Consider the following 27766-nt stretch of genomic DNA (forward strand, 5'->3'; position numbering starts at 1 on the left):
CCATAGAGGCAAGTAGCTTCATGTCTCTGCTTATCAGTCCAAGTTGGTCAGGGTTGGGTGGGTCTGATTAATGGAGAGATCATGCCCCTGCCTCAGAGAGCCTTAATCTGAGAGGAGAGGAAAGCTGTCCCAAACTAGAAAGGGGTCACATGGCTCTGTCTTGAGGGGCCCTACTTTTTTTGGGGAAAATATTGCTTATCCAGACTAAAGAAGGTTCTATTTGCCCCGAGGGAGATCCAGCCTGAGAGGGCACACCCTGTCCTCCAGGGCCCTAGTCTAAGGGGCATGTCCAGAGAGGCTCTGGATCAGAGATACAAGAGGTTCTGTCTCATTATTAAATTGAGAAACCAGCATCATGCAACCTCTGTGTGATGTTTTGAAGAATCAACAACTAGAATCCAGAGGAAGGATGTTGATCTAAAACCATAGGAAGAATGTCTCTGCAGACCCAGGGTGCTGTCACTAGGGGTCCATTTTATTCTGGATGTCCTCCTGGGGTCAGCTGCCTTCTTTGGCTGTTTGCTTTCCTGAGACCCTTTGCTGCTCCCAAACCTCTCAGCAAGTGGCGTATTTTGGACAGCTCTTTCTGACTCCTTCTTTGGTGTCCACGAAACTTATATAACTCATGCCTTTCAATGGACAATTTAGCCTGGTGAGCAAACGCACAAAGGAGACATGTCTACGTGCAGTCGGCCCTTCTTCGGCTGCCTGGTTTAGATGGCTCTGATTTATTTTCCACAATTAGTGGCTGGCCTTCTCCCAACTTCTCAGTACTCCTCAACTGGCCTGCTGCTGGCTGCCACGTGGCCTGGGAGGGGGGAGCTGTCGCTGGTCCCCTTTCTCCAGTGCTGCATAGTCCCAGAGTTCAGAGCACCAGGTCACTGGCTGTGTGGGGGGTGCTGATGTCAAGCTACCTCTGGGTGAACAGCTGGGCCCAGGCCCAGAAAAGTGGCTCAGAGCTACGCTGCCACTTCTGTAAGTCTCCGCTATGTTCTTTGGCTTCAGGCAAACCTTTCTAACTCATGAACCTCAGTTTCTTATCTGCTAAAGCGTAGGTCCTGGGATCCGCTTGCCCCCAAGGTTCACCATTTGTGACTATTTTCTCTGTTTATTCTGCCTTGGGTTCTCCAGACACCATGCCATGACAATGGGCACAGTAATCTCTAAACTGCCAATCTGATTAGCAGGGCTTTCTAGATAGTCCTATGCTGCTGGCCAAAGAGCAGCTTGTCCTATCTTCTCCCCCATAGACTAGCCCTACTGCCCGAGGATACCTGTAGGCATGCAGGCAAGTGGAGTCCTTTGGCCACATTTTCCTGGGATCCTCTGAGCTAGTCGTAGGCCCTTGTCCATACGGAAGCGCTGACACAAGAGTAAGTGCTGCAAACATCCAACCATGTTGACTAAGTTCTTACTTGGAGCCAGGGCCTGGGCTGGGGACTAGGGATGAGCAAGCAGGCGCGCTACAGCTTTTGGTGGCATGCGGGAACACGCACAAGGCCGCCATGGTTCGTTGACCAGATCAGTCCAGCTCTCCCTTCACAGGGGACCTGGCTTCTCTCCCTGCCTTGGTTTTTCCATCCCTAGAGTGAGCCACTAACAATCCCATAGCCATCGGGTGACAATAGGGATTACATGAATCAGTGAACGTAAAGTGTTTAGAGCTCGGGCGGGGTCATGACAACTTTCTTCGCATGCACACAGTGCCAGGAACTTCTGTGGTGTTTGTTTTTAACAGAGTTCTCCCGGGGAAGGAAAAGATTCCTTCTGACTGCTGAAGAACGAGGCCTCATAGGAGAGATGTTACCATGGTCTGATCTTTGATCTTGAAAGATGGCGGTAAGTTCTAGACCTAGTGATGGAGAAGGGAGGAGGGAACCACACAAGGAGCAGAAGACCTACGTACGTGTGAGGGAAATGAAGCTGGGAATTGGTTCAAGTTGAATGAACGTGGAAATGCAGGAGAAGTGTCCTGCAGGGAGATGAAGCTGATGTGTTAGCTTGGTTTCCCTCCGTAACAGCATCAATGGCAGGGTAGCCAGGAGCCTCCCGTTGCTGCGGGTTATAAAAGTGTTTGCATCAAGATTACCAGCAGCAATCCTGGGCCTCCTGCACTGTGAGAAGGTAGGGCCCCAGCTCTGGCTACCCTGAGACTTGAAACGACTTCTTAAGCTCCATCCTTGAGTCCCTTCCCTTGCCTCGTGGCTTCGGTTCCATTTTAAGGCACCTTGAAATTGCCTGTGTGCGGGGTCAGGAAGTGTAAACCAGGCATTGGAGTCAGCCCTGTGCCTGCTCAGCTGCTGTACTTCCTGCCCACTGTGGGCAGTACCCAGCCAGCCCCATATGCATTAGGCATCTGACCTCTGCTTACAGGCACTGAGAGCACTGGAGACTTGGGCTGGAGGTGACTGAGTTGTGACAGAGGCTGGTGGGTTGGTGTGGGTAAGGGGAGACCACACAGCCCCACTTTACACTTGGCGGCTGGCCTCTCCTGGGTCTTGCTGGTGAAGCCTATTCTAAGCAGGCCTACTTTCCTCTCCTGCCAGGCTCCTCCCTGACTCTGGATCCTCAGTGCTAGGAACTGGCTTTTCTCAGATGCTCATGGGATCCCCCAGTAGCCCGGGTGAGGGACAAGTAGAGAGTCCTCGAAGCTTACCTTCAGTTCTCAGCAGAACATTGATGTTCAGCCCAAGGGAGTATCTGTTGGTTCTGTCTGCTAAGGGCTCCATTCTACAGGGGAACTCAGGAGCCCTAGGGGAGCCAGCACGAATTCACTCAAAACAAAACAAAAACAAAATAAAATAAAACAAACAAACAAACAAAAAACCAGTCCATCTTAATGTAACCAAAGTGCATCCCAGCGAAGCACGGTTTAGTGAGGAGGGGTGGGAGGCAGGACCCAGGAAGGGAGGACTCTTTCACTTGGGAAGATGATGTGTGAGGGTGGAGCACTCACAGTGCAGACCTGCATAGTGTGAGCGCTCACACACATCCGGAAGGCTCTGTCTGGGAACGCTTTCAAAGGTTTGGACGGCATCCGGTTTGTGTTTTGGAAAAAACCTTCTGGCTTAGGTGGAGAGCAGGTTGGGAAGAAGCCTGAGCTGCCTCAGGGCCACCCAGAACCTTGTGAGCCAGCATGGTAGCACTGCTAGCCCGTGGGGCCCAGTAGGGGGTGTCTGTTTCTTTTCTTTCTTGCCCCACCCTCCTCCCAGACAGGGTTTCTCTGTGTAGCCCTGGCTGTCCTGGAACTCACTCTGTAGACCAGGCTGGCCTCAAACTCAGAAATCTGTCTGCCTCTGCCTCTGGGAGTGCTGGGATTAAAGTGCCACTACTGCCAGGCATGGGGTGTGTGTTTCAAGTCTCAGGGGATGGCTGGTCTTCTTTCTTGCCTAAGTTCAAGGTCCATAGCCCGGTGGGTGGCCCCACTCTCTGGGGAGGGAAGGGACCTCATGCTTAGGCCATGACCATGTGGGGTGGCCTCGCTCCCTGGGGAGGAGAGGGACCTCATGCTTGTGGCTGCTGAAAGCAGACAGAGAGGTTTCATAGGCCCAGGGAAGAGACAGTTTTTAAAGTAGGGGCTGCTTAGGTTCCCTTGTACCCTTCCATTCCAATTTGGTGTGTGTGTGTGTGTGTACGCACGTGCTCCTCCCCCTACATGTGTGTTCACGTGCTGTTCATTTGTATTTTTTTTTTGTTGTTGTTCTTGAAACATGGCCTTATGTAGTCCAGGCTGACCTCCATCTCGCTGTACAGCTGAGGATTACAGGCGTGGACCACCATGCCCAGTATATATGTTACTGGGGATTAAGCCCACGGCTTTGTGCATGCTAAGGAAGCATGCTACCAGGCAGCGAGCTCCATCTCTGTCACCAGCCCTCGTTTGCCCTTTAAGACTAAAAGAGCTTGTGGTCCCCATTGCTTGTTTTTTGAGGGCTTGGGGAGGGAGACGGCCTGCCTTAAACTGAGCTTAGCGCACGAGGGCAGATGCCACCACGGATAGGTGAGGCTGGTATCATAGCTGAGGGACAGGTAGGCTGAGCCGTGGACTGACCAGGCTACCTGCAGAGGGTGGGGGGATTGAGGGAGCCTGGCTTTGGGGGGTCAGCCTTGCCCTGTGTGGTGGAGGGACGGACACCAGAGGTTTGGGGACTTTCCTTCCTCTCTCTTCTACCTGAGGGTTGGGGGAAGGCAGAAAGGCTGGAAGGCTGGTTGGCAGGGCTTGAGTTCAGGCAGTCCTGGGAACCTTGCCTGAAGTGCCTGAGACGGTACAGCCATGAAGGCTGGCCTGACCAGGGTAGCCAAGGGGCAGGAGCAGGGCCTTTTCCATTCATATCCCTGCCTTTTCGTGGTAGCCCACATTGCCACCCCTGTTCCTGGGCTCCCAGCCTGATCCCAGGCTCTGCCTGCCCCTTGGCAGCTACCATCCAGCCTATCCACCCAGATACTTTCCACTTCCCAAGCTTCTAACACGCCGTGGGGTAGATGTGTTGAAGGAGGCTCAGGCAGTGTGACAAAGTGGATATGTGCATGCAAAACATGTGTAGTGTGTATGTGCCTATCTATGTACCTGAGCGTGTCTCCATGTGCATACAACACGCATGTGAGCATGTCTTATGTGTGCACGGCTGTGTCTATGAGTCTGTGTGTATGCACGTGAGTCCACGTCAGTGTGTGTGTGTGTGTTGTGTGTGTGTAGGTGTGAGAATATATGCACAACAGCTTGTGTGAGTGAATGAGTGTGACAGTGTATACCAAGGTGCATATGAGCCCGTGTGAGTGTCTGAGGGGGTGTGGTGGTTGTAATGAGGAGTCAAAGCTGCCCCCCACCCCCGACAGCTGTTCTGAAAGGTGCATGCTCCCTTTTTTGGGAGGAGGTCACATGCCAGCACTTCTTAGGACTGCTCTTGTGAATGGATGTTCCTCACCCCCATGGCCCAGATTCATGACCTGGATTAGGAGTGCAAGATACAGACATCCATTTTTGGGGACCTCCTTCTCATAGAGCTGTGGGAGTGACCAGAGTGTCCCGACTTGACCATGGAGAGTGAAGCTGAACTGGGGAGGGCTGCCTCTGGTTCCAGGAGAATGGACTCCATCATCTCTGAGGCTCTACTGGGAAGCTGGAGGCTGGGAGGTCCTTTGGATAGTTTTTACTGTTCCCAGCCTCAGGCCTGGCCTGGATTTCCCTCTAGGGGACAGCGGGAGGGAACCACAGGACTGGACTGGTTTATTCAATGAAGTAGCAACTTCAGTGTGTTTCCTGCCAGCTTCTCTTCCCGCCTCACTTTCTTCTCAGATAATAGAAACACCCAGGAGGGGTTTTCTTTCTTCCTGGCAAGCCAGGGTGGGGGTGGCTGGGGCCCTGCCATTGGCCCAGGCCCTTGTCATTACAGGCACACCCCTTGGACTTGAGCCAACTCCAACTTCAGCAGAGGAGAGCAACTGTATTAGCAGCTTCCTGCCCAGCCCAGGGCTTTCACTCGGAGAGGCCCCCTGACCTCTCCATGAAAGGAGATCTCCTGATCTCAGCCTCTTGATCTTGACTCGCTCTGGTCCCAGCTAGGTCTTGAGGTCACAGTAGCAATAGTACTCGGGGGGGGGGGGGGGAGCAATATTATGCCAGGTTCAAATCCTGGTTCAGCCTCTTCCCAGACATTGAGCACGTTTGATAACTGGGAATGTCAATAGGACTGACGTCATAGTTTTCCGGTTACTTTTTTTTTTCTTTCTGAGATTCAATGACCTCTTGTTTGTTTGACCCTTGAACTTGACCCCAGTCTGTATGAGTGGTTGTTAAACACTTGTCACTTCCCCAGTTATGAGCGGCTGAGGTGGAAGTAGCTGGAGGAAGAGCCATCCATCCAATTACCCTCACACCTGCTCACCCCCTGCTCTAAGCTCCAGCCCCAAACCCAGAAGGTCTTTCTGCCTTTTGACTTTCTTCCTCAGCCTCTAAGTCCCATCTTGCCAGGGAGGCTGACTGCTCAGCCTTCATCTCAGACCAGTGATTGAGTAGGGTCCTCGTTTCTGTGTCTCTTCCTCCTCTGTGGCTACAGTAGCCACTCCCAGAGCATCCCATGTGGCCGGCCTCTCTACAGCACCTTGTAGCTCCCAGCTGCCCTGGGAAGGAAGTGGTTGTTCTGCCCACTGGGCTGTGGACTCAGGTTTGTTTGAGGCTGGAAAGGGTCCATTCATGTAAACTCTCACACCTTCCTGAAGCTATAGGTCTGATCAGGAACGGGCCTCCGACATTGGGCTGGGACCTTGTAGAGGCTTCCTCTGACTTCCAGGGAGCTTCATCTTCCCCTCATTCTGGTTCTCTCCTCCCAAGATCTATATCCCACCTCTGTTCTAAAACCGAGCCCTGTCTTGACTCCCACTGGCAGTGCTATGAGGCCAAACTAGAGGTTCAGCCACCCACATGCCCCAGAGGGTGCCTCATGCCTTTGGCTGCATCTTGTGTAGCCTACCTCCCTGACTCAAGCACCTCCACTGGAGCTGCAGGCAGATGTATGACAGCCTTGTCATTGAGGCCTGGCTGCTGCTGCTGCTGCTGCTGCTGCTGCTTCTTCTTCTTCTTCTTCTTCTTCTTCTTCTTCTTCTTCTTCTTCTTCTTCTTCTTCTTCTTCTTCTTCTTCTTCTTCCTCCTCCTCCTCCTCCTCCTCCTCCTCCTTCCTCTTGATTTACTTATTTTACATATGTGAGTACACTGTAGCTGTCTTCATACACACCGGAAGAGGGCATCAGATCCCATTACAGATGGTTGTGAGCCACCATGTAGTTGCTGGGAACTGAACTCAGGACCTCTGGAAGAGCAGTTAGTGCTATTAACCACTGAGCCATCTCTCTAGTTCCAGGAGGCCTGGCTTCCTGATGTCAAGAAATCCAGTTCAACTTCCTTTTCTAGCATGTCGCATCCATCCTGTGTCTTCCTAAGCCTGGCACTGAGGCAGAAATGGAGAAGGCTCATATGTTCCTTCCCTAAATCTTGTCTTCCTCTTGTCTCTTCCTCCCTCCTCTCTCCTCTCCCTCCTCCCTTTTACCCCCTTCCCCTTTTTTCTTCCTTCTCTTCCTCTTGTCTTCTTCCTCTTTCCCACCTTCTCCTTTACCCTCTTCCCTCTTCCCTTTCCCTCCTTCTTCCCTCTCCTCTTCCTCTCCACCCTCCTCCATCCTTCCTGGAAGCATACAGGTACAGACCGGCAGTGATTTTCCACCTGATTGGATCTAGATTCCAGGATGCAGGGAGGTGCCTCTGGGTGGGTATTTAAAGGCATTTCCTGGAAGGATTAGCTGAAAGAGGGGACCTCCCTAGAGTAGGTGGTACTTTCAGGCAGTGGTGGCTCTGAGGGATAAGCACCATTGCAGTTGCTCCTTGCTGGTACATGCATCTACTCTGTTGCATCTGCTACTGCATCTTTCTCTGCTTTTGGAACCCAGTTTCATCTGTCTTCCAATGGACTGGTGGCTCCCAGTAACCCCCCCAGGTCCTCAGCGTCAGACTGTAGACTGTTGAGGCCTCTAGCCCTGTAGACTGAGTAGCCACCAGGGTCTCAGCCTCTCTTGGACGCAGTCGGCCTCTCTAGAATGCAGACAGCCTATGTTGGACTCCCAGCCTGGAAAGCCCATCTAGTAGACCCTAATATATATCCATTCAATCAGCTTAGAGAACCTTGAGCGATACACATATTTACTGCATCATGGGGCTCAGGGAGCACTCACTGTAGTCCCCAGACTCAGTCTTCCTTTCTTGGGGCTCCCTGAGGGTTGGGCCTGAGACGTGGCCCCAACATGCTGTCTTCTGCTCTCATGGATCCCCTGAACTTTTTATTCATTCACATCCACACAGGAGGTGCCTGCTCTGGGAAAGCGGTCAGCCTCAGACATCCATCCCAGTGGCTGAAGGGAAGCTGAGTCTGGGAAGAGAGTTCCAGGCCAAGGAAATAACATAGGCGAAGCCAGGAAGTTCTGTGCTCTTGGAGGCTGGCCCTGGGCCAGGCAGAAAGATGGTTTCTGTGGCACTGACTCACAGTGAAGCTTTTAGGACAATTGAAGATTTCACTTCTCCAGCTTGGGGCGTGGAGGGGGAGAACACTCAGGGGATAGTTGAATGTCAAGAGGCAGATGGAGACGTAGACACTTCTGTGGAACCCTGAGTCACGCCTGGGGCTGAGAATGGCGGGAAAACTGATGGTCATGCCTCATCCAGCACGCTCCTGATGCTTCTCTCTCCTTGTGGAAAGAGTCCCAGGGCCCTAGCTGCCATCAGACATTTTCTGTTGTGTAAGCCGGGTATCCTGCCGAATTCTGGCATGTCTTTTGTGGAGACTGCCACAGTGGAGCCCCTTCCTTCTCTTTTTGTTCATTTTTTCTTGGCTCTCTCTGCTCTTCCTTCATGGCTTCCTTTGGTCTGTCCCTCTCCTTTGTTTCTTCTAGGACTCTGGCTCCCCGCTCATTCCTGAACAAGGTCTTCCAATGCCCAGTAGCAGTACTGGGGACAAGAATGCAGACTGTGGGGTTGTAGGTGGCCTGGCAAGGGGCTCTGTGCAGAAAGCCTTTTCTCCTCTCTAGGGTCAGAGGGGACACGATCCAGCTGTTCTTGGGCTGCAGCTCTGTTTCCACAGCAGGCCTAGGGAGAGATCGGGACAGAACACTGGGCACTGGAGCCCAGAGCAGTCCTGCTTTGCCAAAGAAAAGACAGTATGGCAGCTTTTGAAAGAAGGAGGTGGGGCTGTGGGCAGGAGTACTTGTTGCTTAAGCATGGGGCTTGAATTCAGACGCAGCACTCTGATCTGCTGCAGAAAGCCTGGAGTCAGCAGGGATTAGGAGAAGGAGATGGCACTGGGGAGAGCAGGATCTCTGGGGCTTGCTGGCTGCCTAGCCTACTTCAAGAGGAGGAGTCCAGGTTCATTGAGAGACGGTCTCAGAATAGTGTGGAGGGTGATAAAGGCCATGTGGCCTCTGTGTGAGCATACCCACTCATGCACACATGCATAGGGACAGCCTGCCACCCAGAGAAGACTAGCTCTACCAGACCTGAGCACATGAGTGTAATTAATCCCCCTTACCTTGCCTCCTGAGCTTGGAATTCCTTGCCACAGCTGCTGGAGCTCGGAGGCATCCTCTTTGCACGTGGTTCTGTGTCCGTGATCCTCCCTCTGTGATCCTCCCTCTGTGATTCTCCCTCTGTGGTCCTCCCTCTTTGCTCTGTATCATCTCCTTTCCCTTGTCCTGTTTCTCTCTGCTTCTGACTCGTTTAGTTTCTCCTCTCTTTTAAAAGTAATATTCATTATATTTATTATTAGCCTGTGTATGTATGGGAGACAGAGACAGAGAGAGAGAGAGAGAGAGAGAGAGAGAGAGAGAGAGAGAGAGAGAGAGAGAGAGAGAGGACAAGGAGTAAACATGTGTCTGCCTCAGCACTCTTGAGGATGTTAAAGTTTTTTGTTTGTTTGTTTGTTTTTGTTGTTTTGAGACAGAGTTTCTCTGTGTAGTCCTGGCTGTCCTGGAACTCACTCTGTAGACCAGGCTGGCCTTGAACTCAGAGATCCACCTGCCTCTTGAGTGCTGGGAATTAAACATGTGCCACTATACCCGGCTAGAAATAAATTTTTTGGAGCTGATCTTCAAACCTAGGTCATCAGACTTGGCCAGCTAGTATTTTCACTTGAGGAACCAACTCAGAGGCCCACGGAAATCTTTTTGTGTGTGTCTTTTTTTTTTTTTGACTCTCACACAGTGACTTTTGAGCTGTCTGGTTCATGGAAAGTTGCCTCTCAAGCAACTACAGGGCCCAGGATAACCCCTGCTCCACCGTGTGTGTGTGTGTGTGTGTGTGTGTGTGTGTGTGTGTGTGTGTTGGGACCAAGTGAGGGTGTGTGTACATGCAACAGGCCCATGTGAGGCACGCTGTGTGAGTCTATGCAGGGCTCAGGTATGGTCATGAGTATATACAAGGGTGTAGGGAAAGATGTGTGTGCACATAGCAGAATCAAGTGAGGTGTTTGTGTGTATGTCGCGGGCCACAGTGAGGGTCTGTGTATGCAGTAGGCACAGGTGAGGGCATGCATGCAGGTGTAGGCATGTGTGTATATCATAGGTGAGGGCATGTGTGTATATCATAGGTGAGGGCATGTGTGTATATCATAGGTGAGGGCATGTGTGTATATCATAGGTGAGGGCATGTGTGTATATCATAGGTGAGGGCATGTGTGTATAGTAGGTGCCTGTGTGTGTGTGGCTGGAGGAAGTATTGTCTACAAAGACCGATTGGCAGGGAGCTGGGGTGGGGTCGCCTGGCCCAGCTTGAGCTTGGGCCTGTGGTGGGGTGTAGGCCGCCAACCTTATGGGGCTGAATAAAACGGCACCGCAGAGTTGACATGGCTGACTAAAACAACGCTGCGCCGCGTCAACTCTGCGGGCCAAGGGCGCACATTTGCTCTCGCCAGCCGCTCTGAGGCGGCGATCCAAGATGGCGACAGGGACTCCTGCCGGGCACACGAGGTCAAGTCAGGTTTCCTAGGCAGAACAGGACTCACGCCGTTCCCACACCTCCAATTATTCTAGGAAAATGAGGAGAGCTTGTCCCACTGCGGCTACTGAACACAAAGTACATTGTTCCCCTCCCGGGTCTCTGCCCCTGTCTCTGCCAGCGCTGCCAGTTCCTGGTGGCAGATGGCAGCTTTGTCATTGAGGTGCAGGCTGCTCACCTGGCGGCTCTGTGTGTGTGTGTGTGTGTGTGTGTGTGTGTGTGTGTGTGTGTGTGTGTGTGTTCAAGCTCCTGCATGTTCCTCCCTTGTCTCCCTGCTGGTTCTGGGAGCCAGGGTCAGGCACAAGGACCTGCCTTTTGGATCTCTCTATACTTCTTAGTGCCGGGAGCTGGCTCAACTCAAGCTGATGTGCCAGGCATCCCCACCTCAGTTCCCCTCCAGTGGGTCTTTGCAGGCATCAAGCCTTCTGCATGGGAAGCTTGCTTGTTTTCTTCCTTGGTACTTAGCCTTCCATTCCTGCATCCCACCTCCGCTGGGATACTTTCTTGGACTGCCATCTTCTGACTCAGCTCACCTCTACCTTGACCTTAGGAGGTCACAGGTCTCAGAGCAGGCAGACAGGCAGTGGGACCAAGGTCTAAATTTAGAGTGTTATTCAGGAAGCAGCCTGGGTCCCTGGGAAGGTATGGACATTGACCAGTGGTCACCATTTCCCGGTACTTCCTGTGGACCATTCTGTTACTCATGGGCGGTTCTTAAGTGCCAGTTAATCAACCTTGTTTGACAGATGAGAAAACAGACATGACAAGTCAACTAGCCACAGAGCAGAACTCTAAGGCTCCACATGAGCAAGGGCTCCAGGCTGAGGGCGGAAGGTCTCCCTGGGAAGCATGTACGTTGGGGTAGGGAACCTGGGCTGGAGTCAGAATGGAGGAAAAGATCTAGGGGTGTTTCCTGATGTTTGCACACTCGGCCTGCCTTCTTTGTGCAGACCACCAGCACCAATCAGAGAGGGTCTGTCTCTCCCTCATGAGAACAAACGCTTGTCTCTAAGCCCTCCTCAGCTTAACTCTGCCCACTGTGTCTCCTCTCCTCCCAGCTGCTCCCAGGTTCTCCAGAAGACCTGGCTTAGAGAAGCTAACCCTCCCCTTGCTCTTCTGGCCCCCTCCCAGCTCCCTTGTGCCTGGCCCTGGACACCTACAATAAGATATACCGGGGATTTCCAGTAGGGCTTCCTCGGGCTTTAGTGTGTGGGAAGGGCTTGGGTTCAGTCTTTCCCTCCTTGGAGACCATTCACAGAGCCAGTTCCTCCCTCTCTCTTTTCCTTCCAGCTTCTCCATTGCTCTTCCTTTCCTTCCCTCTGTCCTCCATGCAGGTCACCTACTGTGGGTAACATACTGTGTCCTTGTCAGACCCTGAAACTGGGTCCAACCTGCTTCCACCCAAACAAGCATACATGTGTACGTTATCTTATGTTCATGTTTTAAAAACATTGACTACAGGTTTCTGTGAACATGGTTGTGCAGACCCTGCATTGGGAATCCCAGTCTTGTGGCCTGTCTCGTGTTCCTACCCCATGTTGTGTAGGCATCAATCTCCTTGAAATCCTGCTGACCCTACTTGCACTCTGTCTCCTTCCTTTAGGTTGTTCCCTTGTTTCTTCCTCTGCCTCTCTCAGGCTCTCCTTGCTTGGCTCTGCATGATACCTGCTGGGAGCCTGGCTCTCCTGACTACTTAGCTTTCTTCTGTACGCCATCTCTTCCGTTATATTTAGCAGTTGGGCCTTCCGGAGGCCCAGGGAGTTTATCCCAACCGCTAAGCTGGGCCTTTATGGCCCTGAGACACAGAAGTGGACTCTCTGTCCTCTGGGGGAAGCACGATTACCAGAGGTGAGGGAACCTTGAGCAACTTGGAGAGGAACCTGGAAGAGACCTCTCCCTCAACATTGGAGGGAAAGGCTCTCGATGGAGGCCCACTGTGAAGCCCCATCTAATTCCCATTGGCTGTCGTCTCCTGTTTTGGGAAGGTCTGTGACCACCCTATGGATATATTATAATTTATCATAGTTTTCTATGAATGAGCCTCTGGGAGTTTCTATACTTTGTGGGGGTATGAATGGTGATAAACAACACGCTTCTCTCTGTCTCCTCATCCACACACGATCTTCCTTCCTAAGGCCTCCCTCAGCCCTCTGGTGGCTGTTCATGGGGTCTTTACTGAAATGTAAACAGCAGGTTTGGAAAACACACCTCCTTTCTCCTCAGGCCATGGAACTCACGTGCTGACAAAGACACCCTTGGTTTCCCAAGTGCCCAGTAATGTCATGGTCCTTTGGCTACAAGTAATAGAAACACAAATGAGTAAGAGAACACAGGAAGTTATTATTGCCCAGGAAGAGAGATCCTGAGGCACATGGTAGCTATGTGCTCGGGGGCAATCGACCAGATGCTGCTACACCGGCTTCTCTTTTCTTTTTTCTTAGGAAGATTTTTTTTTTTTTTTTAACTAAAGGATTTTATCCACTTGAATACTCACTTAGCATACACAAAGCACCACAAAAGGGAAAAAAGTAATTATCTGAATTAACTTGATGAAAGATTCACTCTGGATGTCAGACTAAGTGGTTACAATAGACCTGACTTTCAATTCCATTTCCCAGATGCCTGGATATCAACAAACAGTTACACCTACAAACTCAAGGCTAGCCTGGTCTACAGAGTGAGTTCCACACAGGCCAGGGTTAAGGGCTGGAGATACAGCTCCGCAACTAAGAGCACAGGCTGCTCTTCCAGAAGACTAGAGTTTACCACTCACATCAGTAACTTGTAACTCCAGGGAATCCAACACCCTTTTTTTTTGGCCTCTGAAGGCATTTCTACACATATCTCAACACACACACACACACACACACACACACGAAGAAAAGGTCTTAAAAAATAAAAAGTTACAGTACTATCCCCGGTGTATCTTAGTGAGCAGTGATACAGTAAGGTAGGCTTTGTGCTGGCTTTGGAGTCTACTGTGTTTATAATGGAGTAGATGACAGTTGACCAACTTCGCTTTGGGAAACACTAGTAGAGGCTCCTTGAGACCTAATTGCTTTAATTTCCTTCCAATGTCTTCAAATCTCTCCCCGTCTCTCTGTCTCTCTGTCTCTCTCTCTCTGTGAAAGATTTATTTTTATTTTATGTATATGAGTGCTGCAGGCATTTATGTGTACTGTATGTGCACAGTGTCTATGGGGGTCAGAAGAGGGCGTCAGATCCCCCTTGAACTGGAGTCATAGATGATTTTGAGTTGCCATATGACGGTGGGAGATAAACCAGGTCCTCTGCAATAGCTATATGCTCTCTTAACTGCCAAGCCATCGTTCTAGATGCCACCTGCTCTTATTTTATCTGGTCTTGAATATAAAGACAATCCCATGTGGTCAGATAGTTGCCTATCAGCAGCAATAGTCTGATCCAGCATCTTTGAAATTTCATGTGTGTGTTATAGAATTGATGGAATCAAATCCTTTCCAACCTGCCTGGTCCATTGACTGTCAGCTGATGTCCTCTGGCAAGGCACAAGGTCTTCTGGCCTTTGCATTCTGAGGATACGCTCCATTATGGAAGAAGGTTATGACAGTGGGGGCCTGAGGCATCTGTTCACGTTGTATCCGCAGTCAAGAGGGGAAGGAAAGCTCTGACGAATTGTACTCCCCAGAGTTTAGTCCTGTCTCTCTATCTTCAAGGTGCTGGTTCATTTCTTGGGTGCTATACTTATCCTCAAGGTAGCCCCTGAAGCAATCGCCAGAGATTGGGTCCAGAGGTGACGTGCTTGAAGGTCGCAGAAAACACGTCTGTCTGTCTGTCTAGATCTGTCTGTAAGATTAGGAAAACTTTCCCCAGAAGGGTTTCTAGAACCTGCTTCTAGGTCTGATCAACCCAAGTTCGGACAAACGCTCATTCCTGTAACTCCAGCCAGGGAAATGAAGGTTCTTTGTCTGGCAAGTGAGTCATGGGCTCTGTGGGCTCTAGCGGAAGACAGAGCTGTAGGGAGAGGTTGAAGATCTGACACAGGGGCTGACAGAAGGCTTCCCCAAGGGGGAAGGCACCTGGGTGTGTTCCTTTTCTTTTCTGTTCCCTTCTTCCTCCTCCTCCTCTTCTTCTTCCTCTTCTTCTTTTTCTCTTCCTCCTCCTCAATGGGTTTGTTACCTGGATTCATTACCTTCCTGCCCCCCTGCTCCCAGTAAAGCTCTTGCTAAGCATTTTGGGATACAGGACTAGAGTGCAGGGAAGGAGATGGAGTTGGTCCTGGATCCAGCTGCCCTGCAGCCCTTGTCCCTCGAGGGAAGGATCAGGGTCGCTGAGGTGCTCTGATGCAGGGTAACTGGCTGAGGTAACCCTTGAATTGCCATTCCTTACAACTGTGGTTACAGATTCAGGGACAGGAGGAACAAAATATCTGACATTTCTCTTGACCCTTAGGTGGGCCTTGAGACAGGGAGGGACAGGAAAGAGAGCTGTGAGTCAGGAGCATACCTGGGGGAAAAGAAAAACACAGGAAGTGACTCAAAGCCTGCAGAGGAGACAGGTGGCCAGCAGTCTGCAGGACAGATCCTGGGAGAGCCAGCTGAGGGCAAGAAGCCCCTATCTGAGGCTGCGGGTGCTCACACTTCCGGCTATTTCTGCCAGCTGTGTTTCCCACAAACTCTTCCCTCCTCACCACAACGACCACCGCTCCCTCACCCACAAGTTCAGCTGCCAGCTGACATAATTCCTGGCTCCCACACACCCCCTGTATCTGGGAGGCCCTCACCTATGACCCCAGAGGATGCCACAGACCTTTCCAGACATCTATGCTCTCACATCCTGAAGGGCAAGTGTGGGGTGGAGGAGGTGGTTAGAGGGAAAGTCAGGGGGCATGAAGGTGGCCGTCTATATCCTGTGGTGCCAGCAGCAGTAGGAAGAGGGGCCCTTGGTCTCGCTGGAGCTCAGGGCATTAGCCTTGGTAGCAAGCATGTTTAACCCCTGAGGCATTCTTGTTAATCTTTTTATCTCTTTCTTTTTAAAATTATTTTATCTTTTTTGTTTGTTTGTTTGTTTGTTTTCTTGGAAACAGGGTCTTACTTGGTAGCCTCAGCTGGCCTGGAGTCCACAGGTCTCTGCTGGGATTAAAGGGACTGGCCACACACTGCAGAGTCTTTGTATATGCACCAGGCTGGCTTTAACTCCCCTTTGTAGCTCAGGCCGATCTTGAACTCCTGATCAATTTTCGTGTCTTAGCTCCCCAACTTCAGAATAATTACCACATCCAACTCTGGAAGCCCCACATCCAACTTTTTTTTTTTTTTTTTTTTTTTTTTAGGAATTTGAGATCCTCCTGCCTCAGCCTCTGGGATATGAGGATTACAGATGTGTGTTTCCTTCCTTTCTCTGTGCAATAAGCATTTTTGTATATATGTCTGTTGGGCATTTCTCTAGCTGTCTTCACAAGAAAAGGAAACCACAAACAAAACCCCAAAAGTTTTCACAGTAGGTGGAAGGCTCCCAAGTTTACTAACAGTGCTGGAATGTCCTTCAGAATGTGTTAACGTTCTTTCTGATGGCATTATGGGAGACTGCCCATGTACCCATACCCTCCACACTGCTGGGTGGTACTGACTTTCTTCATCTTTGCTGGGCTTGTGAGTGAAAAACTTACACTTTGCTTCCAGATGCATTTCAAATCATTAATGAGATGGAACATTATGTATTAATCTTTTTAAAGATTTATTTATTTTATTTTGGCTGTGTGAGTGTTTTGCCTGTGTGTATGCCTGTGAACCATGAGTGTGCCTGGTGGTCCAGGAGGCCAGAAGAGGATGGGATCTCCTAGAATTGGAGTTTAAAACAGTTTTAAATCACCCTGTGGTGCTGTGAACTGAACCCAAGGCCTCTGTAAGAGTAACAAGTTCCCTTAACCGCAAAGCCATCTCTCCAACCCCTAGATATTACATTGTTATTTGCTAGTTGTGTGTGTGTGTGTGTGTGTGTGTGTGTGTGAGAGAGAGAGAGAGAGAGAGAGAGAGAGAGAGAGAGAGAAAGGGAGAAGGAGAGGGAGAAAGGGAGGGAGAGGGCTGCTTTGTTCGTTGCTATATTTTCTATTGGCTTTCTGGCCTTTTTTCCTTGTTCTTTGAAAAAGTATTTTCACTCATTTATTTTTTGCCAGGCATTGTGGTGCACATCTGGAATCTCAGAATTCAGGAGGAGCCTGAGGCAAGAGGATTGCTAGTTCAAGGTCAGCCTGGGCTTCAGTGAGACCCCTTATAAAACAAAAACAAGCCAGGTCGTGGGGAGATAGCTTGGTGGGTAAACTGCTTGCCATGCAAGCGTGAGGACTTGTGCATGATCTCCAGAAACCACATAAAAATCTGATATAATCCTAGCACTGGAGAGGTGGGGACGAGCAAGTCCTCTGGCTCTCTGGCTAGTCAGCCCACCTGAATCAGCAGCAAGCCCTACATCCCAATAAAAGACCCTGTCTCTCAAAACAAGGGAGATGGTATCTGAGGGACAGCACCTAGGGCTGACTTGTATCCTCTGTGTGCATACATGCACACTTGCACATACACATGCATGCACACTTGCACATACACATGCATGCACACTTGCACATACACATATATTCACATTCGCAGAACATGTACTTGCAATGCATGCACACTCGTGTGAGTTTGCAGACACACACACACACACACACACACACACTCAAACTAGCCAAAAAGGATGCTTTTAACTTATGAAAATCAGTATGTTGTCATGCATCTTACAGGTGTCTTCCTCTGATCTCTGATTTTGTCATGATCTTTGATCTTTGATTTTTAGTCATAAAGTTTCCCCTTGTAATTTCTTTGTGGGTGCATTTATTAATCACTTCCTGTTTGTCCTGTGACTAGGAAACTTGATACCCCGGGATCATACAATCGTTTTCACACACATTTAGACATCACATTATTATTTGCTAGTTGTGTGTGTGTGTGTTTGTGTGTGTGTGTGCGCGTGTGCATGCTTGCTATCTGTATGAGCACCATGTGCATGCTATGTCTTTGCAAAGAGGGTGCTGAATTATCTAGAACTGGGGTCATAGGTAATTAGGAGCGTCCATGTGGGTGCTGGGAACTGAACCTAGGTCCCCAGCACAGAGTGGCTGGTGCTCTTAACCACTGAGCGGGATCCCTTGACTCACATATGCTTTTTTTTTTTTTTTTTTTTTTTTTTTTTTTTTTTTTTTGTACCTTTTATAGCTTTATTTTTCCAGTGTTTTCTTCAATTCTTTGATCCTGTTGGAATTTATTTCCATGCTAAGAGTGTGGTAAAAAATCCAGATTTATTTATTTACCATCTAAATATCTGGCGAAGTGACTCAATTTATTGAATTCTCCTGTTTGTTTGGGTCTCTAAGTTTCCTTTTATTCTTCACAGCTGATCTCTGTGCGGACTCTGGTCTCCAGCCATTTTAATTACTGTTGCTGTGTGATGTTGTGCAGAATGTCTTACAGACCGACCCTTCCTTGCTTAGTGTACTTTGTTTTTCTCCAGGAATTTTTCTGACTATTCTTTTATATTTGTTTTTTGTTCCCCAGTTAAAATTGTCATCACCCCAAGGCTCCCCTAGCTGCTTACCCTTCAGGCCCATACGTAGTCCACTGAACCAATAGCTAATTTACAGTGATCATGACATAGTCATTAGGACCGGTCTCTGTCCGTGAGCAAGGTCGCCCCTCATTTATTCAGGTCTGTGGTGTGTTCCCTGTTTGGGTTTTATAGCTCTTTCCACTCATGCCTGCACATTTTAAAATGTGTTTTATGTGATGTTCTTGTTGTTTTCATAAGTGGGATCCCCCCCACCATCATTTTGTTAGTGACCTTTTGTGCTTAGGACATTTTGTTTCTAGACTCTTTGCTAAGTTCTGTGATGAAGATTAGCCATTTTGTAATTACAAGGCCATAATCACTGCTACTGGGCAGGGTGAGGCAGAAGAATCCTAAGTTCGAGGCCGGCTAGGGCAGTTAGTGACACCTTGTCTCAAAGGAAAAGCAAGGAAGATGGGCCCCCAAAGTGCGTTCAACTTTTGGCTGTTGATCGATGTTGAGAAAAGGAACATCGCTGTCCCTTGAGGACATGGCTGCTGGCAGTTTGCTCGTGGCCTAGTGGATGGTCACACTCACTGTGTACATGGGCAGCTCAGACAGGAATCAAAGTGTTATTAATAACAACAGGAAAGAAAAGATGGAATTGGGGGGAGGTGGGGGTGAGGGTGTGGGGTTGAGTCAGAGGAAGGTAGTGTGTGGAGATGATCAATATGTATTCTATAAATGTATGAAACTTTCAAAGAATAGAATATATTATATAAAAAGGAAAAGAGCCAGGTGATGGCAGTGGTGGCGCACGCCTTTAATCCCAGCACTCAGGAGGCAGAGGCAGGCAGATCTCTGAGTTTGAAGCTAGCCTGATCTACAGAGTGAGTTCCAGGACAACCTGGACTACACAGAGAAACTCTGTCTGAAAAAAAAAAAAAAAGAAAGAAAATAAAAATTTATAAAGGAAATTAGAAAAACTAAAGTAACGAATGTTAAATGAAAAAAATATAAAAGGGGGAAAACCCTGCAGATGTCTTTTAAGAAAAAATTGATTTTTATTTTATGTGTGGGGCTCTTTTTTCTGCATGTATGTCTGTGCACCACAAGCATGCCTGGTGCCGGCAGAGGCCAGAAGAAGGCATTGGATCCCCTAGACCTGAAGTTATAGATTACTAAGAGCCACCAGGTGGGTTCTGGGACTCCAAACCCTGTCTTCTGGAAGATCAGTACGTGCTCTACCCACATGGGTGAGTCTTGCGAAACATTCAGGTATGGAATAATGCTACCCAGCGGTCATAATGCTGTCTTCCAAAGATGTATGTATCTCTTAGTCAATCTTTTTATCCAGTAGTCTTGTCAAACCATTCCAGGTCAGTGCTAAATACTGACACGATCATCTGTGGCGACAGTGACATTTCTTTAACAGGACTGCCCCCGAACGTGTCCATTAAATGTGTTGAACAGACGGATCTTGGGGTGGGGGTTGGGGTGAGCTAGTTCAGTGAGTAAAGTGCTTGGCTGTGCAAGCCAAAGGACCCAAGTTCAGATCTGAGGCACACAGGTGAAACTCAGGCAGCATGTCACGCAGCTGTAATTTTAGTGCTAGAAGGCAGGTGGAGACCAGAGGATCCCAGTGGAATGGGGCTGGGGGAAGCCCACTGGCCAGCCAGTCTAGTCAAAACATTGAGCTCCGGATTCAGTGAGAGACCCTGTCTCAAAATCTAAGGCGAAGATGGACTGAAGAAGACATCAATCAGATGCTGATCTCTGGTCTACATATGTGCATGTATGGGTGAGTATACCCACATGTACATGCATATACAACACACACACACACACACACATACACGAGACCATATATACAAGCACAGTGCTGGGACTCTAGAATGAGGAAGAGCATGGTTGGCTGTGTCAAGGCTTGCTCCAGAGGCGGGAGACTCGACGGCTGCCATGTTGGGAGCACTGAAGACTTTTTATGAGCCTTCTGTGCTACCCTCTGTTATGCTTCAGAAAGGGCACCTGGACTGACTCTGTTCTCCAGCCACAGGAACTTGGGAATATTAGAAAGGAAGTGGTCACATGGGAAGGATCTCTGTTATTAAACAAGGCTCAAGGCAGAAGAGCCAGGATGGTCTACTTTGACTGAGTCAGGATTCTGGCTGGGGTACTCAGTGGGGGGAACTTGGAAAGAGAGGCAGGATAGGTGCTGAAGGTTGGTCTTTGACAAGGAACAATGGCAGGGTGCAAGGTAGCGTGAGGAGCCTGGGGCAGTTGAGTTGCTTCCACCAGCCAGAACCCAAGAGGGCTTTCCCTGGAACTCTCTTGCAAAATCATGGCAGCATCTCATGGCGGCATTTCTACTGATGTGGCTTCCTGTGGAAAGTAGGTGCTGTTGGTGGGTCCTGGCATGAGTCTTACTCATTTCCAGTCTCCTCAATTTCTGCACCAGGCCCAGGCCTCCAGGGGGGAAGCTTCTAGAAAACACATCCCAGATGTGCTGAGGGAGATGAAGCCAAGAGAGCGAGATGACTACTCTTTTTGAGAAACAATGCAATTTCCCCCTTGGATCAACAACTTGGTGTTACTTAGAGAAAATGACACCTCCCATCCTAGAGCTGGGGTCCTTGGGCTTAGAGAATCCCTTTCTAAACCTTCCTAGAAGCAGGTTTGCAGAAGATATGGCAAAAAGGAAGCCAGAGGGAATATTCTCTGCTTTTAAGGACTCGTGAGATTCTCCTAATTCCAAGATCTATAGACTTAAACATGTCTGTGAAGTCCCCTTTGCCTGGTGACATAACAGTCATAAGTTCCAGGCATTAGGGGGTGTGGACAAAGAGGGGGCGTTATCTGGCTCACCACAGTGTTTATTCTGCCAGCCTTGTCTTTGGCATGTTATCTTTGTAAAGCCATACTTATGAACGTGTGCAGTATTGTCTGCTGGCAGCTCAGGTTATTTCCCTCCCATAGTCTAAGCTCCTCTGCCCAGAAGGGGCCAGAAGACAGAGAACGAGAGTCCTCAGAATCTCCTGGGTGCCAAAGAGAGACACTGCCACAGAATTTGGTGAATGGAAGAGAAACCTCGGTTGGAGCATTGCTCACCATCTGAGGGCAGATGTGTGTGGGCTTTGGCAGATACAAGACTTAGGCTTTTGCTCTGCTTTGATCCTGGAGGCTCAGGTGTCTCGTGGTTTCAGCCACTTCCTGACTTCCTAAAACCTGACAGGAAAGCCGAGCCAGCTCTTCCCAGCGTTGTAAATATAGAATTTCCCGTATTTAAGCAGAGTGGAGCGCCTGGAGTGGTCTCCATGTTCTTGACTGATGTGATGCCTTGTTGATGGTCACGATTTATAACCTGCTTGCTTGTACTTAGTAAGAATGCACAGACAAATATGTCCAAGGGTCACTGAGTATTCAAATTTTGGTGGTTACCTGATAGCAAAGAATTAGGTTGTTTCCTGGTTATGATATTATGCCTACACAGTCAAGAACCCTTGGCAGTGAAACTGAATGCACAGTTAGACGTATTTACTGAGAACGCATTCTTGAAATGCAATGTTTTAGTTGAAAGATAGTCACTCTTTGAACGCATTCATGCCTGTTTCCAAAGAAGTCTCCTGTGTTTTCTTATTTTGGCCTGTAGAACATGATTCTCCACTTTTTCTTCCAACTCTCTGGCTATGCCTTCCCCAGCTCAGTGTCTTCTTCCTCGTTGTCCTCCTCCTCCTCCTTCCTCCTCCTCTTCTTCCTCCTGACCCTCTTATCAGTCCCAGGTGTAGAACTCAGTCTTGTACATGTCTGTCAAGTGCTTTGTGCCTGAGCCACATTTCTAGCTAACCTGGGCTTCTTTCTCTATTTCTACAGCATGGTGCAAATGCTGAGCAACTGCTTCTGTCTTCGGAATGCATCTACATTTGACTGCTCTCGAGGTCAGGCCTGTATCCTGTCTCAGCCGGATTCTGACAGTGGCTTGGAGCCATCCCTGTTTTACTCAGATTCTCCTCATCCTCAGTAACCAGAGATCTTGTTCAACAACACACTAGACCCTGCCATGCTTTGTTTAGATAGAGTCCTTCATCTCCCTCAGGAGAAAAGCCAACACCACATGGCTGTCCATGAAACCCTACCTACCCACCCTGCATTGCTTCTCCAATCTCGTTACCCTACTCCTTGGTCCCTTGTCTATCTTGTCCCTTGAACCTTCTTGTTTCTTGGACATTCAGGGTGAAAGCCCATGATGAACACCTGCACCAGCTGTCCCCTCAGCCTCCACAATTCACCCAGGTGTCTACAAGTTGGGTTCCTTTGTCTTGTCATATGTCCTTGAACAGAGACTTCTCTGTGCCTTTTGTCTAGCAACCTTTTGTGCTCCACTTTTGGTTCACCCCATAGTACTCACCACTGTCTCTCTTCAGACAGTGTCTCTTTCCTGTCTTCTGGCTTTCTGCCATGTACATTGACTACTGAAGAGCGATAGCCACTGGTGACATGTGAGTTGAGTGTAAACGTGAACTTGGGACCCTTCTGAACCTGCTGTCCCCGTTAGTGCTGTTGCAGAAGGCTCCAACATAAACTAAATTTTTTTCTTCTTTCTCTCTTTTTTTTCCATTGTTTAGACAAGATCTTACCCTATAGGCCTGGATGGCCTAGAACTCGCTATGTAGATAACCTGACCTTGAACTTACAGAGATCCTCCTGCCTCTGCTTCCCAAGTGCTAGGATTAGAGGTGTTTGCTCCCATGCCTGGCTTCCAATCTGAACTATTGTGTGTCCGTTGTGAAGCACACTATATAATGTCACGTAACCTCAGGAGAATAGGCAGTGCACATGGCAGAAGGAGAAAAGCATGGCTTCATTACTAACTCTTGTGCCCCCCCCCCTTTTTTTTTTCCTGAGACAGGGTTTCTCTGTGTAGCCCAAGTTGCCCTGGAACTCCATCTGTAGACCAGGCTGGCCTCGAACTCAGAGATCATCCTGACTCTGAATGCTGGGATCAAAGGCATGCGCCACCACCTCCTGGCTCTTTTTTTTTTTTTTTTTCTTTTTAAATTTAATTAATTGATTTATTTTTAATACATGAAATGAGGGAAATAGTAGTAACTGTTCCATGGATTTTTGTTAGAATTAAGTGAACTAATTCATGCCAATAATTGTGAAGCACCTGGCATGTATTAATCACTAAATAATTGGAAGCTGGTTTACTCTCCCTTTGTAGTAGAGGGATCTAAAGCTCGGAGAATTTAGGATTCTAACCGCAGGTTACGTAGAAAGAGGCAGGGTGAAGGTTGAACTCAGGACTCCTGATTTACACAGCTGGTTCTGCTAAGTCAAACCCATACAATGACCTAAATAAAGTCGTGGGACTCTTCCCTAAGGCGAGAGAGCAGAGCAGCCTCTTGCTGCGCTTTGTCTGAATCCTCCCAACATTCCAGTCGACTCATCCGATGATCTCGGAACATCACCGGGCCGAGAGACTCACTGCCTCCAGTTTCCGCGTCTGGAGTGGAGTATACGGATTATCATACTGTTTGTCATGACATGGGATCAATATGACAGACAGAGCTGAGGTGTAGTGGAACAGTTCCTATAACTCTGTTGCTCACATGCCGAGGCAGGAGGATTGAAAGTTTAAGACCAGCCTATGCTACACAGAGAGACCTTCTCCCTCAAAAATAAAATAACGTGAACATGGTATCATGCACCTTTAATCCCAGCATTCAGGAGGCAGAGGCAGAGGCAGGTGGATCTCAGTGAATGGGAGGCCAGTCCAGTTTTAGATAATCAATTCCAGGCCAGCTAGGGGTACAAAATTAACCAGATACCCACCAAATGTCTCCCTACTTCACTTTCTTTACCAATACAGATCAGCATCCTGCCCAGTGTCCCCAGTGGCCTGGCACCCTGTGGCTTCTGATCCTGCTGACCTCTCTGGCCTGGCTCCCTGACAGGCCCTGCAGCATCCCTGTGATGCCTATCCTTGCTGCTAGGCAACCTTGACTTGAACTAAATGTGGGCCTCATCCAACTCTGTAATTGGACCCTGGAGGAAGGTTGGCTTTGGGGATGGGGCCTTGACAGAAACTGTGAGCATAGTGAAGAACAGGGCTCAGAGCAAGGAGCATGGCTCAGTACCACTCTGAAAGTAGATCTTGGTCACTGCCCAGCTGCCAGGTTATCATCCCTGTCCTGAGTCACCACAAATGTGATTCCAGAAGGCAAGCCTTGTCTACAGGGTTATGGTGGGCTAATATAAGGTGGAGCAGGGTAGGACTCCGCCTCTAAGATTGTAATTGTTCTCTGAAGTCCTCAACTACCAAGGATGAAGATTACCACCGTGCTTTCTTCCCCTGTTCCAGAGGTTCTGCGAAGCAGGGATGAGATAGCTTGCCACCGGTGTTTGCTGGGCCAACGACAGGGTGGGGTTTCCCTTAGAAAGCTGGAGCCAGTCTGGGGTGGAGCCCCTTGCCCTGCTGTGTGGAAGCTAAAGAACCCAAGCTTCTTCCACTGGCTGGGAAACTGTCTGCTAAGCAGCCAGCCAGAAACTTGCAAGTACAGAGCAAGGCTGAGCATTCAAAGGGAAGAGGAATACCGAGGACCATGTTCTGTCTGTGCACTTCATCCCAGGTGAATCGTACAGTGCTGTTCTCACCTTGTTCTCTTCTGACCCCGGTCTTTATTTCTTCTGAAAACCTTCCCCATGCACCCCCAAACACCCACGCTTCTTTCAATAAAATCATGCAGTAATTTTATTACTACCCCAGTACCGTTCCTCATCGCTTTTGGACTGCCGGATACAGGTGGGCATCGGGTGGGTGAGGCTCCATCAGTGGAGACAGATGGTGCCCGGAGGGAGAGATTCAATTACCTGTTTCTTTCCCAAAGCAAATCCGCCTGGTAAGTGGGTTATAACTTATTATTGAGAGCCCCCCCCCCTCCATGCTGCTTGAGATTTGGTTTGTTGATGGCTTATTAAGTTTGCCGGAGGTCAGTGATGGATGAATTAATTCCTACTCAGGAGTCAAGGAAGGATTCAGGAGGCAGCAGAAGATCAGAGCTTTGAGTCAGTCATACTCAGGTCAGGGTTCCTGTGGGAATGGAGGGGCTGGGGCTGGAGCTGCAGAGAGGGGCCTTTAATGTCCGTATGGTGATGGGGAGCTATGGTAGGTCCCTGAACAAGACAAGTGACAGGTGAAAATGGTTTTTGAGAAGACAGTCAAGAGGTGTGGCCATAAAATAGGGAAGCCACATCTGGGTGTGAGAGTGCACGCTTGTCATTGTCACACTTAGGAGGCAGAGCCAAGAGGATGGTAAATTTAAAGACAGTCTGGGCTATGTCTCAAAGCATCAAACCAGGTGACACAGCCTCCCTACCTGCCGAGGAGGGTGGAAGCAGGGCCTGGACCTTTCTGGGCACAGACAGGGCCGGGGGAAGAGGCAGATACCACCAGCCATGTTCTCAAGGATGCTGAGGAGAGGCGATGGCCTGTGTGGATACGGATGGGTTGTCCCAGTCCGCATGGCAGGGGCCTGTGTCCCAAGTGTTTCCTCGACATAGGAGGCAGTGGAGCTCAGAGAGGTTGACAGCATGCCCAGATTGCCCAGCGGTGGTTGTGTGAGGGGCTGAGCAGGCCCGTCTACTTCCCCTCACCACGGCTGTGTCACATTGTTGCAGAGGTTGCTTCCTGTCTTCCCCAGCCCCACATACTCTAATCCTGGGGATTAGTGAGGAGGGGGAATTGGCAGTGCTGCTCAGAACAAGTTGCTCAACACAGAAACTCTCTCTGAGCCTGTTCTTCCAGGCATCCTGCCTGTCTCCATATCTTGGGGCTCCATCTACCCAGGCCCAGGAGAGGGCTTACGGGCAGGGCTGCTGGGGTGTTCGGATCAGGTTGTAGTGAGGAAATAAGTGGCTGGTGGGCGAAAAAGGGGTCCTTGGTGAGTGGGGAACAAGTTCCTACAGGGAGGGAGCTGGAGTCCCTGTAGGGGACCGAGGACAACAGGGCGCCAGCCAGCCCTCTGCATACACTCCCTTCCCTAAGGATTTTTTTTTTTCCTCAGAAAAATCTGTTTAAATTTTCCATCTCAGAGACAGTGAATGGTGGATTTGGGATGAGTGGGGTAGGAATTAAGGAAGGCCATATAGCCAGCCATGGGAAAAACGAGGCAAAGGAAAACCCAGCTTTTGACGTGTCCTTCTCCGGAAGGAAGCCAGAAGCACAAGGCCTGGCAGCTCCCAGCAGGCCACAGGGTCCATAGGCACTAGCTTGCCTCTGCTGCTTTCTTTGGCTGTGCGCATGTTCTCAGAATAGGAGACCCCTCTAAGGACAGGAACTGTGTTGGTGAGAGTAATTATCGTGGTGGGATGGACAGTGACGGAGGTGGTCACAACGATGGTAGTCATGGTGGGTGTAATGACGGAAACATTGTGGTGCTGACAGAGGTGGTCATGGTCGTGGAATCTCCTGAAACCATAATGGGACTGGGGGAGGGCCGGAGGTTGAGAGGTGGGCTTTGTAGCCTGGCAGGCCTGGTGGCTATCCTCACTCACGGAGTATCAAATGGTCAGGACTGTAGAGGAGGGCACTGGTAAGAGCTGTTGGTGGCATTCAGGGCTCCGAGCCCCAACTCCCTCAGTTTCCTCTGCCTCTAGGGATTCTTCAGTCCCTCCGTCTGTTCTAGGCCCTTTCCTTCTGCCCACAGACTTCCTCTAGCCATCCCTACAGACCCTACCCTGAATCATCAGCCAATCCATTCCTTCAGAGTCCCACACATTCTAAAAAAGAAGCCTAGGCCTCTGATGCCGCTTCCTGGTCTCCCACTTGCTTCCTCACCCTTTCAGAATCTCTGGGTCCCAGTGCCATAGCCTCTTAGAAAGAAATGACTTCTAGGGCCAAGAAAGTCATTAGGGTTTTTTTGTTTGTTTGTTTGTTATCTGAGACCATGTTTCTCATTGTAACCTGCCCTGGCTGTCCTGGAACCCATTTTGTAGACCAGGCTGGCCTCTACCTCATAGAGATCCATCTGCCTCTGCTATCTGAGTGCTGGGACTAAAGGCGTGCACCACCATGCCCGTTAACTTTGTAAACATTGATTTATCGTATACGTGTGTGTGTGTGTGTGTGTGTGTGTGTGTGTGTGTGTGTGTGTGTCAGAGGATTGCTTAAGGGAGTTGGCTCTCTCTTTCCACCCTGTGGTTCCTAGGGATCAAGTTCAGGTCGATGAATTTCGTAGCAGGCACATTTACCTGCTGAGCCATCTCACTGGCCTCAAGCAAGGTTTTGCAAAAGCCTTTTGCCAGGGCCTTCAGGACTGCTTACCAGCGGATCTTCTCTGTTGACATCCAGTCCCATCATCTCTAGATCTCTGTCTCTGAAGCTTTGATGCTGTCAGATGTCCTTCCTCCTCTCCAAAAACTTCATCCATGTTTACCAGGTCTCCTGGTTCCAGAGCCAACACAGCAGCTGGCAGGCCACATTCTCTGGCCCATCAATTCATCTGGCTGGAGCCCTGCCTCGGCTTCAGGCTGTTCCCTGCAGGACTCCACCCAGAACATTGAGTGAAGGTGATTTTGCCTTCTCAAACACACTTGCCCACTCTCCTGCCCAGCACCCTGGGTGAGCTTCTCATCCCTTCCCACCATCGGCTTTCCCAAATCTCCTGGGTCATGCTTCTCTTG

General features: G+C 49.5%; 1 long non-coding RNA gene across 2 annotated transcripts; it reads left to right on the forward strand.

Moving 5' to 3' along the window:
- Positions 1–1679: 1679 nt before the first annotated feature.
- Positions 1680–27766, forward strand: LOC143434867 (uncharacterized). Of its 2 annotated transcripts, XR_013104701.1 has the most exons (4): positions 1680–1839; positions 16683–16751; positions 19202–19363; positions 21956–27766. It is a non-coding gene; the product is annotated as an uncharacterized LOC143434867 (long non-coding RNA). The 2 variants fall into 2 exon arrangements; XR_013104700.1 differs by having other exon boundaries at positions 19202–27766.

The sequence above is a fragment of the Arvicanthis niloticus genome, chromosome 17 (genome assembly GCF_011762505.2).
Source record: "Arvicanthis niloticus isolate mArvNil1 chromosome 17, mArvNil1.pat.X, whole genome shotgun sequence".
Lineage (NCBI taxonomy): Eukaryota > Metazoa > Chordata > Mammalia > Rodentia > Muridae > Arvicanthis > Arvicanthis niloticus.